This window comes from Pezoporus flaviventris, unplaced genomic scaffold, assembly GCF_033815535.1.
Source record: "Pezoporus flaviventris isolate CSIRO_AGI_PZ_B2104156 unplaced genomic scaffold, CSIRO_AGI_Pfla_v1 ptg000055l, whole genome shotgun sequence".
Taxonomy (NCBI): Eukaryota; Metazoa; Chordata; class Aves; order Psittaciformes; family Psittacidae; genus Pezoporus; species Pezoporus flaviventris.
In genome coordinates, this window is record NW_026892603.1 from 1,394,408 (window position 1) to 1,410,812 (window position 16,405).

Sequence of the window (16,405 nt, forward strand, 5' to 3'; positions counted from 1 at the left end):
ACAGTTTGGCCAATGTTATGCAGAGACGGGTGGAATAACACCTTCTATTTTCCATACACTCAGCCTAGTGACTTGTGTAAACTGTGTCTTCTTTTTATTCACAATTTATTTGAATGGGTTTAAATATAAAATGATGTTCCCCCCCGCCCTGGTCTAAGTGCCAGCAATATTCCATCTATTCTGCTTTCCTGTAGAGAATTAATTGCAAAACTCAGCAGTGCACTTCTCTTCCTTTCTTATACACCAATTGTATTCCAAAATTTGTGTATTAAAAATATATATAGTCCCCTAGAAATCCTAGATCTTGATCTTCTGTGCTTTAGTGCTTGCCAGAAGCCCACTGAGAAAGTGTTATAAGAATAAACCTGAGACATTTCACAGCTTTGTGAGAAGAAATATTGCAGTACAGATGGACTCTGAACCAAAACGGTTAGCACGCAGTTGACACAGAGGCAGCAGTGGCTTCTCAGGTAAGAAGGTATCAGTCTGTTTAGGGTTTACTAGGTCAAAACCAATGCTTTAAGCTCTATACAGGCACTCGTTTCCTAGGGCATCTGTATTTCAGACAGCTGATCTGTAAATTAGCATTGAGGTGGCCTCAGTGAAGGTGTCCTTGTCCTCTGTTTAAGAAAAACTAGGATGATTTTTCTAGAGACAAACAAGCATAAGAAATTATCTGTGTAATTCAAATAAGATGCTCAAAAGCATAAAAGCATGTATTATAACAAGTCGTCAAAGCATAGGGTTGTTTATTGAAATGCTCTTTCTGGAAGTATTTACTGAAAGAAACCCTGCAGTATATACAGTTGAACAGATGTATCCTGAAAGAAGAACATTTTAATTGTTGTCACTTGCAGAGTTTTAAATAACACTCTTCAGTAGGATTTTTCAGTACTTCCACTATGATTTTTCATGTGACGGAACTCGTATTTCAGATGGAAGTGTTTTCTTCCTTCTGACAAATAAACCTGTGGTATGCTTTGAGATCTTTTCTGACTTCAGACACAAGAGCTCCCCTGCAGTCTGTCTTTACAAAATTTACCTGGGGTTCTTCTAAATGCAGTCATTGATATTTTCTAGATATTATATCACAGATTTACAGACACTGCATCTTGATTTCTGGAAGGAGAAGGATAGAAGAGCAGTAGGCCTGATAAGTTATTTCGTTAACCTTATTTCAGTGGAACTTTTGCCTGAGGGACTGTAGACCAGACCTTGTGTTGCTGTCTTTCCTGTTTTCCTTCAGTGAATAACAGAGTGCGAAGAGCATATCATTTTACTTAGTTTTATATTCACAAGGGACTGCAGCCCACACCAAACCAGTCATTACAATTTTGATGCTCACTGTGTGGTTTTCCAGCTCCGTGGAGGATGGGTGAAGGCCAGGTTTCCTCTTGATAGATGTAGGTGTAGATCCACAGACACTAAGGCTGCTGAAATCCTCTGAAAATATTGATTTCAAAGAACATTTGTGAACATAAACAAGTAGCATTTTCTTTTCTACAGATGAGCAAAACCTCTGTGAAGTTCAGCAACAGTCATGCACTTTTTTATGTTTTTTTTTTTTTTATTATTGCAAGCTGAAACTATCCATAATACACTGGCACTCTGTGTGTTTTTCTTTTTTTTACCTCCACCTTTTCCTTCTGTTCTTATTGCCTATCTCCTACCTTTCTTCCTGGTACTTGAGAAAAGTGTGCAATCTCCAGCTACCGCTGAGAGCCGGCTTAGGTGCCAATCAAGTGACTGTGTTTCACATCAGGTTTTTTAAATTCTTTTCTTCCTCAAAAGTTAGGTTTTCCTCCTTTTTATTTTTTATTTTTTATTACTCTCAATCTGCCTCCATCCTCACCTGATTTATTTTTTTAATTCTTCTCATGTTTTTTTTTTTTTAATTATTTTCTTCCATCAGTCACTTTCGATGGATCCTCAGATGATACTTTACGGGTCTTTTTTTTTCCCCATCTACCCCCTCTCTGCTTCTCTCACTTCCCTAATGGAGTTCTAAGGTCATGATTGCTGCTTCTACGGCTATTTCAAGCAGCACTGCAATTTCTCCCTCATCCTCTTTCCATGATGATTTTACCCCTTCTCTGACCCCAGGATTTAAGATACTGGGTTACCAAAGGGGAAGATGAAATATTCCATAATAATACAGCAGGCCTGACAACATTTTGGAAAGTTTTCAGAGAAAATTCCCAGGTAAGCCCCTGTCATCGTTAGCTCACTCATATTTCCCTGATGTTTCCTATGTAATGTTTTACAAGGAGCTGGTAGAAAGAAAAAGGTAGCATGTAGTGGAGAAATATCAGGAAGTATTTTTTTGGACTTAAAGTTCCTCCCGAGAAATTTAAGTGTTAGAGGTTGAAAGGGAAAGCGAAATTGTGGTTTTAGAAAGAGCACAAGTATTGATTAATAGAAATTAAAGTTTATTTTTAGCACAGTATATACTCTACAGATCAGGCTCAGAAGTATTCTACAGTTAAATGCAGAAGTTTGTAACTGGGTGATTGATGAGTACAAATAATTTCTCCTGTCCGTGGCTGAGCTGCTCAATCTAGTGCATGGGTTGAAAAATCCCACAGGCAAACTCTGGGTGCACATGGCAGAGTCGGGGAAGTGGGGGGGGGGGGGGGGGAACAGGGACAGGAAAGGTATGTTTTCCAGAATTATCGAAGGTTTTGAGCCTGTCTGATTGGATTTCATCTGCTCTTGTCCTCAGTCTTGAAAGATGGTGTGCCCATTACAGCCAGGATGTTCTCTCTGGGGTATATTCCCTCTCCTTTCTCACCAGATTGCTGCTCAAGATTCACTGCTAATGTGACAGCTAAAATAAATCAAGAAATATTTAATGGTGAAATTGAGAAAGAATGGAGGCAGATGGGGACATTTAGAAATAATAAAACCCCCATTACTTACTGATTTTTGTAACTGTTTCAAATATGTGTCTATATATATGTCTCCTCACATTCTGCTTATTCTTTGATTGTTATCATTTTGGCATAGGAGCATGTATGCTTGGGCAGCACCTCACATGAGTTCATCCCTACTTCTGAAAGATATCCCCATTTCTGATTTTTTTTTTTTTATTCATATAAATAAACCTTCTCTTGTCTAATTCCAGGATCCAGTAAAGCTGTAGGCATTAATTTTTCCTTTATGCTATAATAAAATAAGATTCTTTTAAAAATAATGTATAAGTAACTTGTGGAATTCCGTGGCTCCAGATAAGAACTTTGTAGGATTTAAAAACAGATTAGATACTTATACAAATTTTATGTGCCTTTACACTAGCCAGGATAAAAGTTCACAACGAAGGTAGGCTTTCATGCTTCAGAACAAGAATCAACCACTGTCTGGGGCTGCAGAGAAATTTTCCTCCAGCCACATAATGATGCAGTCCTTTAAAGATGATTTCTACCTTTGCTGAAGCATCTGGTACTAACTGTTAACTGAAGTCAGGGTAAGGCATGCGAGGAACTATGGGATTTCTGTATTGCTAAGGAGCAGACATCACTTCGTTTGGAACAGACACTTCTAGCCTGAGTTAAAGCAGTCTAGAAGTAATGGAATAGTTCAATGGTATTTAAGGAGTCAGAATGAACTGAGGACCAAAATTAAGGTCACACTGTAAGCATGTACTTGATAAGAGTACACAGCTACCTTAGGATTTGCCAGACCTTATCTTTTTATCTCAAATGGAAAATATTTTACATAATTAAGCTACAGCCAAACTAGAAATTTGTTCCTTTAAAATTTAGTTAATGAAATACTGTACTGGCAAATAATACTTGTGTGACATGACACACTAAAGAACACTGGAAGGTGAGGGGAAATAAAGGTTGCAAAATAATTTAGTAAGCCTAACTGTGTTTGAAAAAAATGCTTCTGATTAGACTTCTTCTTTGGCACCATTTTTCATCATGGGTGGTCTTTAATTCAAGACCCAATGATTGCATAGAAGACAAACTATATATCACACAGAAGTATTAAGGTTACTGGAGAAATTGCTGGGTGAAGTTGTATAGCGTATATAACATGGGGGGTCAGAAAAGATGATTGTTATAATTCTTTCTCAATTTAAGTTCTATCAGTCTTCTAAGTGTCCAGATTTCTACAGGTAAGTAACAAAACAGTATAACTTGTACTTGGAAGAAAATGGAATGTAAAATTGTTAATTTGTAAGAGCTGTGTCCTGGCTGTCTCTGAAACATCAAATTAAACTGAAATTTCACTATACTCAGAAGAGAAATACAGGTGCAAGACTGAAGTAAAAGAGAGAACAGCCAGCACTGTAAGCGGTACAAATAACAGGGGCATGCACCTTACCTATGCACAAACCATCATAGTAATAGCTGCCATGGAAGGTTATGATCTCAAAGAGATCTGTTCAAGGTAGTAAACTTGAATATAACTGTGTGCCACAGAAGACACAGACACATGGACTACTCAAAAGGACAAAAGAGAACAACTAGTTCTTTTGCTCTTAACCATTAACTGTCTCCCAGAGAATACTGCAAATACACTATGATCACAGCTTGAAAACACACAGTTATGAGTTTACTGATTACTTGTCTTCATTTTCACAATGTGGGCCAAAATGCTGCTTTCACTAAGCTTCTTCCCATGTGTGGGTGGAAACCACTAGTTCTCTGTAGACTCTTGGTTTATTTTTTGGTGCATCGTTGTCAGTTGGTCAGTCCACTTCCCTTTAAGAACATGAGAGGTATCATTCCTGTAGGAGGAGAGGGTAAACCAAAAATAAACCAGAACAGATCCTGTGGAGAGTGAAAATGGAGCTGGATGTGTAAATCAGGATTAAACTGCAAAACCAAAGCAGAAATACAGTTCTTTGTTATCCAGAAATTCTTTGAGCCTATGATAGTATAGTTTCTTCTCTCTTGGAATATCTCCTAATTAATTTGTCCTGTTGATTGCTTTTTGTGCTCCAGAATGTAAGACATATATGATGAACATATCATGGAAAAGATAAAGAGCTTGTGCAATTCTGTTACTCTAACACTAATAATTGAGTACAACTTCATTTCAAATTATAGGTTGATTCTCTGGTTTTGTGGCCATATCACTTCAGATCACTCTTTTTCTCCTTATTCAGATCCTCATTCTGTATTCTATAGCCAACCAGAAAGTTTTTATGAGATCCACTTGTATAAGGAGAAAAATGTATAATTTGCTATCATAATGTTATGAATTCTAGATACATACATTAGAAAAAGTTTTCCCAACATACGATTTCACTGTGTAAAACTGATAGCTAATTGAAATAGAACATTTTATAATAGATCCAAAATACCTGTAAATTGCCTACCTAGTACAGACACGGTGAATAAGAAGCAATGATTTTGAGTTAATTGATGAAAATAAATGAAAGTTGTAGCTAGCTAGAGAGTTGAGGCAGAATTCTGCCTGCTGGTGCAAAAAGGAGTCAGTGGCCAGGATTTTCTTTGCCATCTGAGCTCCTGATATTCTCAAGTAGCTTGAATTGTGAAGAGTGCTTAGAGAGAGCAATCTCTCCACAGTGGAGAGCATAAGACCTACACAACCTTTCTGCAGCTCCTGTTGAATTACTCAAACACTGGCTGGGCATACTGGCCCCTTCTGCAAGTAACATATACTAATTTTTCCCCTAGGTTTTTCATTGGCTTTCAAGTCCAAAGGGTAGGCAGAAAGAAGGAATTGCTCTTTCTGGAGCACCCTTGGCTTAATATGTTTTGGGTTTTCCTCTCCCTTTTTTTTTTTTTTTCCAGAGCAATTTTGTCCCCTCCCTTTAATCTCTCTCAGTAACAGGGAATGTAGAAGCTGTCTGTAACAATACTAGGCAAGTATTTTTCCATTCCAAACAGTGGAACAGAGTCTGATGGTACCCCTCTAAAGAAGTATACAAAACCTTTAGGTGGCAGCCAAGGGCTACAGTTTGAATCGTAGATTTATTGGTTGTGTGGTTTATGGTCTCTGCTTCAGGTGGCAAAGAGGGTATGATGACAAATGAATTTCTAATCCATCCAGAAGTAAAGCAGAAGAAATTTCACACAGGTAAAACAATTTCTAAAAAGCTGGATATGTCTGGATATACAGAAATGCACCTGGAACCTCTGTGGACCTCTGCCACCCTCTGTTTCTTTCAAAATACTTTTAAAAGCACACCCTAAAGCTTAACTAACATCATATCTCTATTGATACATTTGTTAGAAAAATGTCATTCAATATAATGCTTTCATGTTTTATTCAGAACATGAATGATAATGTGTGTCTGGACCTGGGAGGAGGTTGGAAACATTTGGTGGTCCCCTGACACGCACCTCCTCTGGCACTGTAATGCCTCAACAAGTCTCCTGGGCAATTTGGGGCATGCTGTGGAAGGCTTCATGCCTAAAGATGGTCATTCAAATGATATCTTCAGAGATTGTAATTCAGGCTTGTTATCCCCATGCCACTCTAAAACAGAGCTTTGTGATGTTATGTAAAAGAAAAAAGAATGGACTTGTCAAAATCCCGAGGTTAGTTTGCTGCAATTATGTAGTAGCCATGTTGAAATTCTGCTGAAATATATCCTTACAATGTGTTATTAAGTCATCTAAAAATATCAAAATATTTGGCAATGAAGGTAAAACTATTTGAAAGAAACTGTAGACTCCAGAGATTTTCTTTTAGGCAAGAAAATGCATCTTTGTTTTTACAAATAGCTGCGCAATGATACCTTTTGGTATAGAATTTACTTTTTAAAATACTTACTGTCATTTTCATGCAAGAAAATATAGCCACATTTTATTATGTATTTGGGAAGTGAAAACCAGAAAATGAGAGATTTACAAATAACCTCATCTGTTTATTATACTGTTCCCAAATTTTTCTTTGTCATTAGCAATCACAAGCAGCTACAAATCATGTTGTCCACCTCTGCATTCTCATGCAGCATGCATCATCTCATCATCGTACAGATAGGCTGAAGTATTGAACGTTGTGGTGCCAGGAACTTACACACGTGCAGAACAAACATCCAAGTTCAGCAGTGAGACAAATACTTGTACCCTGATTGCACACCAAATGTTAAAAATCAAGTACTTTAACTTAAATGACTAATGGTTCAATGACTAACAAAATTGGTTTACATCAAGATTTGCATTAGAATATATATAACTTCTTTTCACAGTGTTTGTGAATGTGTCAGGTCTGTCTTAGTGTGTAGGTATTTATTAGGTAAGATGCAGTTTTTCTCCCTTTCCTTTCTCTGTTTTCACATTCTCTATTTTGTGTGAACCCATGTAAATGACTGAAGCCATATGTAAGTACCATTTCCACTATTTCTGAATCTTCAGGTACAAGCAAGGGTCTCTCCAGAAGACTTCCAGCTGTTTAACACACACTTGGACTAGAGCTAGTACATCTGCCTCCCTGCAGAGCCTGTTTGTTGGTTTTTGTCTAGTTAGCTCTGAGCAGAAGCAGAGTGAAAGGAACAAGTAACTGAGCCTGGCCTTTCCCACCTGTGGAGAGGTGCCCTGATTTTCTTATTAAGGTTGTATCCCCTTCCTCTCCTTTGTTGCTGCATACTAGTTCACCTCCCATGGGGTAGAAAAGGGCAGACATGCTTTACAAATTCTTTGCTTTTTAATTATTCACTCCCATCATCTGGCTAAAGCTTCCTCTCATCAAGTTCCTACTTGACTAGCTACAAGATGTCTGCATTCACCTCCAGGAAGCAAAGAAAGAATAAGGCATCTAATTCACATGGTTGAAATTACTTAGGAAACAGAATGGTCTGTGCTGATGTGGAATATAGCCAAGATACTATAAAAGATGCCCTTGTTATTCAAGAGGCACCAATAGATGTTTACATGATAAAAAAGATAAAGACAAAAGTTTTCCAGTCAGGAGACACCCACTCCTCTTGCATGTATATTCCTTATTACTGGCATTTTGTTTGTTCATCTAACAAAACATAGGAGGCTGGCTTACTAAAAGCTGAGTTACTAAATGATCTACTTACTTTTTTTGTTAAATAATTTATTACTGCATAAACATATTTTTTTTCCAATTAAAAAATGCCCATCACCTCCTATTCAGCTTTGCAGTCTCTCTTGGTGTAAATTTTCTTTGGAGGCTCTGTCTCGTGACACTGGTTTTGTAAGTGACACTGACCAGCTGGGCATTTATCCACTGTCTTGTGCTGAGCCACATGGAGATGTTTTGTGACACACTTCCCTGCCTGGGAAATATCTGGGATATGGGGGTGGTTTAAAATGTTTGTTTGAGTAAGATGAGAAATGATCTCACAAGTTGCCGGAAAGGAGCTTAGTGCAATGGGAGCTAAGAGAGGACGTGTCCAGTATGGTGAAGAAGGAATTACTCATCAGCTCATATAAATAACAATAGCAGGTGTGGGTAATTGCACTTTAGTAAAATTGTATTTGAAAGCAGTTAAGTTGTAGTTTCTTAGCAACCGCGGCTGACAGCCACATTTTACGTGGCCAAGGCTTTTCAATTATGCAACACCCATACCCTGCTATGCAACAGCATTAAATGGGGAGAAACACCAAAGCAGAAGTATTTTTACTCTCTAAACAGAAACACAACAGAAGGCCAGAGCCACAGAGCAGGTGATGAAGTAGAAAAAGCAGAAATTACATTTACATTTCCAGGTAAGCTTTTTCAGGAAGAGCTGCTCAGTAAGCACTGCATGATCCTACTCAATGCAACGGATAGAGTTTAGGGAATGCTGTCAGGGGGATAATTTGTATTTAGGTAACTTTGTTATTTTGTTAACACATTGTTATGTCTTTTTTCTGCATCTGTCATGTAAAATCTCTCTGTGTGTATATATAAGGGTGCATGTGAAGGATTTTATTTTATGTGAATGAGTGTTTCTATGTTTAGCGTGAAATGTAAATGTTATAATTAATGTTCATCCCTTAAGACCATGCTGCTAACAAGATGATTTTGAATGTTGGATAAGGACGTTTCATAGAAGACTGTGCTAAAGCTAAGAAGGGATGAAGAAGCTTTAAAGAGAAGTCTGAAGGGTTTTTTTCCAGTTCATACAAATTTACATTTGGCTAATTCATCTTGTAGTGTCTGTGTTGTATTCAATTCCTTATGGATGCTCCACAGAAAGCACTATTTCTGATTGTTAATATTATCCCAAGTTAGCTAGGTCTTATCCTAGTAGTTGATAACATGCTCTTAATTCATTATCCATAAGGCCAGCAAAAAGTCATGTATATTTTCTGGCAATACATAGGCTTAGATACATTGTCCTGGAGACAAGTTCCTCAACTCAAGATGGAAAAGCTGCTGTATTAGTTAACGCACTCTCTATATTAACAAACTTCAAATTCTGGGCCTGTGCCCTAACTTCTGGTTTACTATTTTGGTGGGTGTGAATGTCTGTCTGTCTCTTGCATGGTATAGTATATTATGCCCTTATTTCAGCTCTGTAAAACTATTCTTAATTTTTAAAAGTAAAACTTTTGTATGTGGAAGAACAGTAATTGCCTTCTACAAGTTTTAAAACACCTTCGGTATTTCCTTATTTTCTTCCAAGTGCAAAGCATTTTTATCTGGCCTAGCATTGTTTAACATAGATATATATAAAACAACCTGTTCTAACATGACACCCCACCGTGTCCTTCATGAGGAAAGTGTAGCGTTTGTTTAGAATGAGATGAGGCTATATAAAATATATACAGTACCAAAGACTAATAAATAGTAATAAGGTTCTTTTTTTGATCAGCTTACACTGTTTAACTTTTACCTGACGTATTCTCATACAACCTTTAGAAAGACACATATTCCAGCATAACCACAGTTAAAAATCACTTAGTTGTTATGTGATCCAAAACACCTAGAGTGTTCTCAGGGGCTTCCTATGGTGTCTCCACACGCTTAGAGAGTCTTTGGATTTAAAGGGTAAAGGTAATTTATCCATGTCTATTTGCTATTAGATGGCTACTCTCCGTATATTCCTTTGTCAGGAAAAGGGTTTTAGCCTTTTAATAACTCACTGAAGTATCTATCCATGAGCTTTTAAAAAACTGCATATGAGATTTGCTGATCACTTGAATTTATTGAAATTACGCTGTTGTTTTTTCTTCTCACATTTCAGTGTTTTTTATTCCTGACTTCCTTTTTAATTCTCCCTTTTATTCATGTGACATAAAAACAATCTTTCAGTACTTCACACTCTTGGTTTTTTTTAATTTATATTCCACAGAGTTGATGAATGCCCATAATTTTCACTGTGAGATGGTACACAGATGTTATACTGCAGGATATATTTATCAGCTTGATTTTTAGGACAGAAAACACTAAAACTGCATGAATCTGAGTAATAATATAATTTGTCTTCAGTACATTTAATTCTGATGAACATGCTCTTCTTTCCTTCTGCAGGTGTCCATAGATTTCTCAAGCAGAAGTACTGATTTACAAATAAGAGTGGACTCTTCAAATGAATATAGTCTGCTATACACTGAACCAAAATTTTCAAAAATGGCCTGGAATTCAGTGTACCTCAAAACAGAGCAACACGATTTTGGACATTTGATTCAGGCAGGAGCTGATTTTCCCTCTAGTTCCCCCTGAAATCAAGTGGATTGCAAGTTGAAATCTGAAGATGGTTGACTAGTTCAGTACACACATTACAATGATAAAAGCCACATATGCTACATGGGATTTTTTCTTACAGAAATCCAATCTTGGTGCCAGATAAAGCTGCCACACTTTTCTATGTTTCCTTTTTCTTCTTTTTTTTTTCTCTAGTTGATCTAGAAAAGGTTGTCTAAATAATCTAAATAATGATCTAAATTAATAATTTAGATTAACAATAAATCATCACAGATACTGCTTAATTTCTTATTTATTTTTTCATTTTGTGGAATAGGAACGTATTTCTTTCTTTTGATACTTTTACTCAAAATGAATGATACCATCTTTCTTCAGTAGCTATTTCTCAGTTACTCTTATGTCAAGGATATTTTTCGAATGATATTTAGAAACCACTTCCATAATTGTATGTGCTGTTTATTTAAGCCATGTAGAATTTTAAAGTTGTCTCCATCGGCTGATGGCAGGGCACCTATCCCATAAAAGAACATGTTTTTATAATTAAAAGAGATACTGCTGTCTCTACACAGCCTTTGCCTATTACTGCCAATTAAATCATTGACACTCCATTTCTCTTTTATTGTCTGTAGTGTATGATTAAAATGCAGAAGTGACTCACTATTATATAAAACAGGTCCATATTTTGCTTCTTAAATTTATGATTCTTTTCAAACTATGGGTGTGCCAGGTCTAATGTGCATTTGGCACCACTGGGAAAGAATTTGGAAGCAGAATAAAAGTATTCATTACTTTCACCAGAATATTCCACCTATTTAAAGATCTTAAAGTAGGCGTATGAGAAATGCCTAAAAAAAATACAAATCCAGGGGAAGCAGAAAAAGAACAGGTTGGAATGGACCATATGTGAAAACTTTTTGAGTATCAGATATAAGACTTGAATAGCTGGCATAGAGAATGAAAGCTTCATTACTTCCAGATGACGCAGATGCTGCGTCTGCCTTAAAATATTGCAGAATTTTTCGAACTTCACAGCAGTAATTCTGGTGAGTTGGATGAGTAGTATTATCTGAGCTGGATTCAACAGGCTGACACTATCTGAGCAATTAAACAAAAGGGTCCTTCCTTTTATGCCAGTCTGTATGTGGGATTTTCAGTCTTAGACCTATTGTGCAATGCAGGACAGCTCATATTGGCCAGAAAAAATTGGCAATTCCATGAGAATTCCTGGAATAATTTGAATGAAAAACTAGCTGGATCAATTTACTACTAGAGTTAAAAGATGTACCTATCTATGAAAACTCATGATAAAAAATGTACTATATAATTAGAGATAATTTTCTCTTTCTTTATTTTCTTTTCCTGTATGTTCTGATGGAAATACCTTCTCTCTCTTTTTTTTTTTAAAAAGAAAAACAACTATTTTTTAACACTGTTATCTTGTAGCCATAAAGAGTTCTCAGCCATAGAATCTTTCCCTGAGATCAAAGACAGATACAGATACAATCAGGAAGTTATACTGTTTATAATTTAAAGACCACTTCTAAAATGACCCATGTTATTTTGAAAGTCATCTTAAAGTCATCTTGCCCTGGTCTTTTCACCACTCTCCTCATGAGATTTTTGTTTGTTGGGGTTTTTTAAAGCAAAGATAGCAGGTTCTGAGGGAAAACTTGGAATGTGTGTATATAACAACATAATTAGTGAATACAGTGAGCCATTGAAATTGGAATGAAAAATTTCCCACCAGATTTTATAACAGATGCTGAAGTCATGTGGATAAGCCTGCTCCCAGTCTGAACATCACGGGAAAGAGAGATCAAAAGCTTGTTCATAGCTAACTATGTCTAGGGCATGGTAAAAGAAACAAGGACAAAATTATGTTTATTTTCTGAGGGTTTTTAAAAGTGCTTTTGTCCATAATTATTTTATAGAGAACAGAAATCTTGTTTTAAAAATTTCAGGCTCAATTTGAAATTATTCATCCAGATTCTCCATAGGAACAAACATGTTGCTATGGAGATGAACCAGAGCAAAGACAAAATATACATACAGATAGATTCCCCAGAGGAATGCAATTTGAGGCATAAGTACACTGCTTAAACTCTATAAGCACTGTCCTGATATTCTTGTTTTCTCCATAAAAAGTACAATAAAATATCCCTAATCCTAAACAATCTGTTGTTTTAGCAACACCTTTTAGAAGATTAGTCATTCTTGCAGTATTTCTTTTACTTTTTTTTTTTGTCATAAAGGACAATACAGAAACTTTTTTGTTACTGCCTAAGTGCTATTAAAAGGGTAAATCAGCAATAAAGTGGATAAAACTTTTCAGACAAAAGCAGTGGTGAAGGCTTTGCTGATGTAAAGAGATCTTACATGCTGTGAGTTCAGTATTCATAACAAACGTGTAAAAATGCATTCTTTTTTCTTTATTATTATGAAATATGCTAAGCCCATGTTGAACTTCTGAGAGAGAAAGGATGAGTTCTTCTGCTCTGAAACCCATGCACTGGTCACTTGGCATAAAAAAAAAGACTTTATTAAGCTTTTGGGTAACAGGTCCTCTAGCTAGCAATTCTTCAAACAGAAAACTCATGCCAGTGTCAGTGCTGCATTTATTAAAGAGCACTATTTTACTTGCATATGCTGTCCAAAATGATATCTTCTATTTAAGATTAAGTATCTCATTGTATTAACATTTTTTTCTAGCTCTCTGTGAAACAGTAAGAATCCTAGTATATTGTTTCAAAAAGCTCATTTTTTTTTCTTGTAAGCATTATTTTCATAGTTCTCTCATTTTCTGCAAGTAGTTTGTGGAATTCAGTATACATGGCCTTTTATAGCATTGCATCACTGTGTAGCACCACAACATGAAGAAGAAAATATTCAAGCTATAGGTTAGATATATGTTTTTCATGTATACTTTATTCCTAACATCTGGAAGCTATTAAAGCAACTGGACTTCTCTTCAGGGATGTTTTAGAGACAATAAGTCACAGATTTTTAAATATTTCTCTACAGCCAGGTTTTCGAATAAACTTGACTGTGTTCTCTATCTCATATGTATTACCTAATATTGAGGTCTATCTATGCTCATAATTAATGTCATTAGAGAACTAAAATATTTGGAAGCCCTTCAAAATAACTGCTAGATCAAATGAGAAGTAGGCACCAAATTCTCTCCTCCAGAGTTCTTCTGTATATGCACAAATACCTCTTTTTTAATGAACTCCAGTTCCTTGAAAACTTAAAGGTTGAATGTGAGTTCCCTGGATCACTTGCATTTTCATTTCTAAAAATACATTTTTGGAACATACTGACATTTTTTAGTTTTTTATGGTCACTAGTGTTTGATTAAGTTGGACTGTCACCTCCTTATTTAGTTCTGGAGCAGATTGTTAAAATAATGCCCTTAGGAGTTCAGAAATATTATTTGAACCCATTCTTTACCTGAACACCAGCTGGGCTATTAAAGGCTCATTCTTAGTTACTCTCTCATTAGTAAGGTCAGGTTTCAAAGGAATATATGTATGCTTGTGAAGGTTAGTAATAGGGAAAACTTAATTTCCAAGAACTACCAACGTTCCCTGTGCTGTCTGAAACAGGCTAATTTATGTGTGTGACATAACTGGTTTCGTCCTTGGAAACAGAGGAGGAATTAATTGAAGCTTTGGAAAAGTGTAAAGGGTAACCAAGTTTCTGTAACCAGGGTATAACTAAAAGCTTAAACAGGAAGGGAAAACATTAGTGCTGTGAAAAAGAACTAAAGTTTTGCTTTTATTGAGAAAGGTATATATATGACACAGACAGGAAAATATAATCAGAAAGAAACATGGCAAATCTAACCTTTGGGCACTAATAAGAGTCACAGCTACATTAAAATCTCATCAAGCAACGAATGCACACTCCACACTACATGGGTAACAAATCGGTGGACAGTGGCAACGTTCTTTAGGCAGAAGCAGTGCATTAAAATGATTGCATTCAGGCAGCCTGAGCTACTGTACTGAAAACAAATGCACTTTCCATGTTAGCAAGAGAGATATTGAAACCAGATGCTTATTTCTAAATAAGCTGTGGCACCACCATGTATTCTTGATCATGTCAAATTTTTTGTGGTGGCAAAGAATAGCATAAAAGTGAGATATCTGAGTGTTGACATCATAGGATAAGATTAACTGGAAGCATAGAGGCCAAGAACAGAGAGGCAAGAGGTAATGCTGGAACCTCTCTTGCATTGCACAGAGTGAGCCCTTTGGTTACCCTGCTGTCACTGGTGGCACTGGCCTCCTAGTCAGAGGTGATGGTCTCCATAATTGAACCTGGCTGCTGCCAGAGTGTATGAAATACCTGCCAGGGATTTGCACAGTGGCACAGTTGGCATTCTTGAGCTATTCCATCAGGACAGGGTAGTACATTATCTTCCCTCAGTAGTCTCAAGGTAGAGGCTTTTTTTGGTATATATAGCCCTGTGTTCCTCTGAAGCAGATGTGTAAACACAACTGGAAGCTGGTGCACGTCCTTTGAAACAGACTTTAGGGGCCAATCTGGCTTTTGTTAAAAACCTGACATGAGAAGCACAGGGATGTCTGCCTTTCTGCTCTGGCATATATATTTCCTGCTGCCTCTAAAAAAGTTTCAACACATGCACACTTTGGTCATATGAAACCTGAAGCAAGTTTCTCAGAAAGCCAGGTATGAACAGTTTCTTTACATACTCTCAACGGGGAGAGGGGTTTTAGTATTGTAGTTTAAAAAAGCTTATTAAGCTACTGCTAATGGAGGTTATGTTACTTGGAGTATGTGAAAAAGAACTCTTTAAAAAAAATAAACCCACAAAAAGGCTTCACCTACCCCCACATTGAGTTCACCCAATGACAAAAAAAGCTCCCCTGTACAATGTATACAAGCTTACAGCACAATGGTTTGCACACAATGTAGGTGATAAGCAAAGCGACTGAAGAAGACAAAGTCATATCTGGAGATGAAATATAAGCTAATTGTCCTGGGTTCAGCAGTAGCAGTCATTTTTTCTCTTTCTTAGTAGCTGATGCAGTGCTGTGGTTTTGACTTTTGGTCTGGGAACAACGCTGATAACACGGATGTTTTTAGTTGGTGCTCAGTAATGTTTACTCTGACCAAGGACTTTCTGAGTCTCCTGCTCTGCCAGGGAGGAGGGGAAGCCAGGAGGAAGCAGGGACAGGACACCTGACACAAATTAGCCAAAGAGGTATTCCATACCACAGCACATCATGCCCACTACATAAACTGGGGGAGTTACTGGGCAGGGTGAGATCACTGCTCAGTCGGGCTCGATATCGATCAGCAGGTAGTGAGCAGTCGTATCCTCTCCCCTTGTTATTTCCCTTATCATTACTATTGTTGGTGGTAGCAGTAGTGGTTTGTGTTATACCTTAGTTACTGGACTGCTCTTATCTCAACCCATGGGAGTTGCATTCTTTCGATTCTCCTCCCCATCCCTCTGGGAGCGGGGGTGGGGGGGAAGTAGAGGGGGAGTGAGACAGAGACTGCGTGGTTCTGAGTTACGGCTGGGTTTAAACCACAACACTAACGAAATATAAATGTCTTACAAAATGGGAAACAATTAAGCAGAGTCTTTGAAAAGGAAATTACGGCTTAGTGGCTTCTGGTGATAGTAATGCTTGTCTAGATTTTTCCATCAAAAAATGACATCAAATACTGGTTTGGGGGAATCCATACTACGCTTTAAAGGAAAATTTGATTTGTGCAGGTGCACAGATTTCTATTGGGAAAATCCAAATTATAAGTTTGGGGGTGGCATTTTAAAAACTACGTAAAAATA

At 37.0% G+C, this 16,405-nt stretch overlaps 1 long non-coding RNA gene across 1 annotated transcript; it reads left to right on the forward strand.

Annotated features, from left to right (window-relative positions):
• Window positions 1-7,200: 7,200 nt before the first annotated feature.
• Window positions 7,201-11,189, forward strand: LOC133277410 (uncharacterized). Its single transcript, XR_009746193.1, has 2 exons — window positions 7,201-8,657; window positions 10,408-11,189. It is a non-coding gene; the product is annotated as an uncharacterized LOC133277410 (long non-coding RNA).
• The last annotated feature ends 5,216 nt before the right edge of the window (window positions 11,190-16,405 follow it).